Genomic DNA, 4,839 nt, shown 5'->3' on the forward strand with positions numbered 1-4,839 from the left:
ATCCTGGTTCTGTAAAATAACGGCAGCTGATCTTGACTCACTTCTCTGTATGCCAGTGGAGAATGACATTGCAAACTTGGCGTCACAGACATGGGAGGGAGTGGATTATTGTAAATATCGAAAGGCATCTTCCTGTGGAATCCCAAAGTTTGTCCTGAGGATCTTCAAAGTACTTTACTTTTTAATGTAAATGTGGTTTGCTTCTCCAATGGAGCGTCTGAGTTGCCTGTCTGTATAGATACGTTTTTGTGTGGACTGTGTTTGAAGACCAGTCCCTCTGTCTTGCCTGAGTGTAGATTTGCATGCAAAGGAAACTTAAGATCAGGAATGAAACAGCTGATACCGAAGTTTTAGAAAAAAGCCTGAATATGATCTTTGAGACGGAAGAATGCCCTTTAAGACTTCTTCCCTTCCTGAATTTTGTATGTGCTCCTCCTGTCATTTGAGAGCTTCGAGTACTTGAGCTCTGGAAGGTAACTCGTTGCGATCTGCAGAAATCAGGACATAACGTGGCCTGAGCGATCTGTGTACATGGCCTTTTTTACTTGTGCCTAGGGAGTGTATGTCTTCAAGCAGAATCGTTGGCAAGTTAGGCTTGACTTTGTTTGCAGAATTAGGAGGTGTCTAAGGAATGAGCAAGTTCAGTCTGCTCTTTTTATCAACTCTTTTGAGAACTGCCTACGTTTCCAGGTCTCCTGTGCCCTTGATTGTAGCACTTGCTTCCAGGAGGGAAATACTGAAGTCGCTCTCTTCAGTAGGTTCGACGGGCAGCCTCTCTGGAGGCACCTTTCTTTTCTTTTGTTAAGGGGAACAATTCTAGTCTGTCTCAGTCCTTGTTTGTTCGCAGTCTTTCTTCTAAGACTCTGCTTTACTAGAGAATTACTTTTTTCTCCTCTTGATCTTTCCCAACCCAGTAGCTGCTGTGATTCTGTTAGATGTACTTGTGAGTATTTCAGCATCTGTACTATTCAGGACTCTGTATCCTGCCCCTATGACGCCGGTTACATCTCTCTCAGTTCGATTTGGAGAAGTGAGGGTTTGTCCATGTAACCATGCTAACCATCCCGTATAAGACATATTTAGGAATGGTGAGCAGGTAGGTTTAAGTGTAGAGATTTCAATCTGTATTGGCAGTTCCACTCATTTAAGAGACCATAACGGGTTAAATAATATTCGCTGTTGTCCTATGTTTTTAATTAGGTAGGGGCCAATGTTACAAATGTGAGGAGATAGTTTGATAGGAGGCAGAGTTGGTGAATACAATTGTTCCATATCAATCTTGAATTGAAAATCTAAGCTAGGATGAGAGTTGAGATCTGTCCAAAGGCACGTTATGAGTGCTGAATGTAATACAGTATACTTCTACCAATTTGTTGTGAATGCTGATTTGTGAATCCTGCCAACTACGCCAGTTTGTCATGAATGCTGATTTAGGATCTTGCCGACTGAGTGACTTTGCACAATTTGTTTAGGATTTATTTATGGAAAATTGCAGAATTCGATTGTGATATGTTAATAGCACTCAATCATCAGTCAATTTACAAAATGATTTAATAAAATTAATCAGAACTGCGACTTAGTTACAGATTCGAAGATGGCAATGTTCACTCTGTTACTGCATGGAAAAAGTACACAAAGGAAAAGTAAGTTACACTCTAGTTAGAATGATTCACAGAGAGATCATGGATGCAGAGGATTAGGAGGACCCTCCTGTTGAGTCACAAGGTTCAGAATAGACCCCCTTGTTTTCTAAACTCCCTCTCTGAGGGGAGTCTAGGTGTGGCTAGGTCCAGTCTTAGTCTCAGACTTGGTCAATGGTTTATATCTCAGAGTAATATATCTTATCTATCTAGTAGCAGTATAAGATTCACTTTATAATTATATTATTATTATTATATTATAATTATATATATAATAAATATATAATTAACATATATATATGTGAGGGTATACCTGTTAAAAATTCCTCTCAAGTTCAGTGAAATAAGTCAAATGTGTTGGCATTTCTCAATGGGTGAGGGTTGAGCCTTGAGGAGTGAAATGTTTCAGCCCAGGCTCCACTGTCGGTCTTCAGCGATGGACCTCTGATTTTAGCAAACTTTGTTTGCTAGCTCTAAGAGGCATCCCACTCAAGAGAGAGATGCTGGTCGCAGCCCACTGCTGTCCAGGAAAGCTCAAAGGGCCTCACTTAGGCCTGCTGTTTTATAGGATCATGAGATGATTAGCTTTAGTCATCAGCAGATTTCCAGTTTGGACCACAGTTGGCTTGGTAACCACTGGAATTGCAGTAATGATGGTACCGTGCCATTCAGGCTACGATTCAGATAAGTAATGTTCCAAAGCTAACAGGGAATAACTGATTGTTCCCTCCCTGCCTCAACCATGTAGGAGTTTCTGGTATGGGCAGTGCCACCTAATGGTCCGACTCCTTACACCAAGGCCAAGATCCGATGGGAGTTTCTGAAATCATAGAGCAGTACAGCAAAAAAAGAGCAGGGGAGGGAGGGGCATGCACCACCACAGCTTGACGCTCCTAGCCATGTAAGTGAAGTGTATGCTTTGTTGTCTTTAAAGTGCCTGTGTCTTTGTTTTGGGGGAGCACAGTAGGCAGGTATTATGCAATAGGTAATCTTCTCTAGTGGTTAAACAAGATCTTGTTAAAGGAACAACAGAAACAAAAAATAACTTGAAAAGGAACTAGGCTGGAATCAAGCCAAAGGGCTTTGTTCCTGGCTCTATTGATGATAACCTGTAAGCATTAGCACAATTCCTTTGTTTTTGTCCCCTGCTTGTAATAATACTATTTAAGCACTTGGAAGGACCGTTATAAGCATGAAATCTCCTGATGAAGTTAATCATAGCATCCATGGAGTATCAAAGGGATAAGTAGCGATAGATAAGGATTGAGTACCAAAGTTGTCTAAAATATGCGGATTTGTTTATTTTCAACAGGTTGAAACTTTGCAAGAAGCTTTTAGCTTTTATTAGAAAGGCTACTCAAATTAGCATGGGATGGTAATCGCTTTAAATACACAATGCATTGCTGAGTACACATGTAATTGTTATCTCACACTTCTGTAAACAATACCGCAGATTCTGATCTCTTGTGTAAAATTAATGATGGGTTCCACTCTTTGCATGTCTGTGTAATCCACTTTAGTATTTTGCGTTCATTGCTCGAGAACATACACACACACCCAGGGTGTGGTGGATATTTGTTTGTTTGTGTCATTTCTTTGTTTAGTTTTTAGTCTTTAAAGAGCACTATGCTTTGACAGTCTTGCAGTTGCTTCTTTGAAGTTCAGACAGGAAGTAAAGTATTTCTCTGAAGGATTCCATAGTGGATATTTTCTCCATAGTTGCCCTGATGTGTGAATGGAGAGAAGGTTCCTAAATACCTATTTGTGGTTATGTAACACTTCCCATAGTCATCATCGTTAACTTTCATCATGTGGTCTGTTTGTTCTTTGTATGTGTCGTAAATCAAGTAGTTACTTAAACATTCTGTACCAGGAATCTTGACCTTTCTCTTGAATAAATGAATGAATGCTAAATCAGCAGAATACTGTACCTCTGTAGCACCTTTCATCTACCTATTTCAGAATGCTTTCAAATAGTAACTTGGGCTCTCAGCACTTGTATAAAGGTGGCAACGTAATTTACATACAGACACAATAGAGGTGGTTCAAAGGTGTAAAATCACTGAGCAGAGGTCACTTCAGTTGGAGTAAATTGACACTCACAAGTCTCAACTTTGTGTGCCCTGTCCTAATATTGCCTTATTTTTGTGATATGCATCTAACTTCTTGGTAATCCGTCCCATAGCTTGTGTGTGCTACTGAGTTGTTAGACCTAGGCAGGCATGTTGTTTCTAAAAGCACTCTCAGAAAGCTGTGGATACAAGATGTGAAGGCAAGTTCTTTGCCTGCTCTGACCTGGGGGATAGGGTGTGGGGTTGCCTGTTTCATTGGGGTTACCTGGAGCACAGCATCAGTTCAGCAATCATAGAATCATAGAATGTTTTGGGTTGGAAGGGACCCCTAGAGGTCATCTAGTCCAACCCCCCCGCAGGAGCAGGGACACTGCTAACTAGATCAGGCTGCTCAGAGCCCCGTCCAACCTGGTCTTGAATATATGCTGTATGAATTACACACAATGGCTGTTTCTAAACTGACAAGTAAATGTGCTTTAAAGTGCACGTACAGTCCTGGTACTCCATTTTCCCAGGAAAAGGAAGATTCAACGTACCATTTGACAACTCCCTGCCAGCCTGCCTGCATGGGTTTCTTCCCACTTGGAACCAGGGTGTGCAGCAGAGCTGGGGAAAGGATGCGCGTCTGCATCTTGTGTGTGATGAGGTCTGGGTGCTGTCCTGGGGGAGAGAAAATGCCACCAGTCCCTGTACCTGCACGTGTCCCTTAAAAGCCGATGGGCGCAGCAGGTTGAACGGGTGAAAAATTGGCTGCTGCTGACCCCAATCTACACCAGCTGCTGCACTGGGCAGACGTCAATTAGGAGTGGAGCTGAGGGTTGCCTTCTCTTGTTTGATTAAGGAAGCTGCCCTCTCTGGTACCTTGTATCTTCTTAAGAGTTCATCCTGTATGAATTCTAACTTACTTTCTGCAAGACCACAAAGTCTTGTCTTGAGGGCACAGAGTTCTCTAGCAAGTCCCCTAGGCTGGAGTGGCTGCAGTAGTGTTATGTTCCCCTTCTGAGAGGAGTGTGGATTTATTTTTTTTTGGTGTTATTTTCTTTCTCTGAGGAGACTGGTAGGAGCAAAAGTGCCAAAGCACAGGATTTATGTCTGACTTGAACTGTATGACTGCAAAAATAAAGTGC

At 41.8% G+C, this 4,839-nt stretch overlaps 1 long non-coding RNA gene across 1 annotated transcript in view; it reads left to right on the forward strand.

The window, feature by feature from the left end:
* The first annotated feature begins 1,683 nt into the window (after window positions 1–1,683).
* LOC118451925 overlaps window positions 1,684–4,839 on the forward strand; it is a 9,498-nt gene continuing 6,342 nt past the window's right edge. The window contains exons 1-2 of the long non-coding RNA XR_004841513.1: window positions 1,684–1,792; window positions 2,652–2,656. This is a non-coding gene — a long non-coding RNA (uncharacterized LOC118451925). The remainder of the gene's footprint in view (window positions 1,793–2,651; window positions 2,657–4,839) is intronic.

Source organism: Egretta garzetta, unplaced genomic scaffold (assembly GCF_000687185.1).
Source record: "Egretta garzetta isolate BGI_Z169 unplaced genomic scaffold, ASM68718v1 scaffold713, whole genome shotgun sequence".
In the NCBI taxonomy this organism is placed as follows: Eukaryota; Metazoa; Chordata; class Aves; order Pelecaniformes; family Ardeidae; genus Egretta; species Egretta garzetta.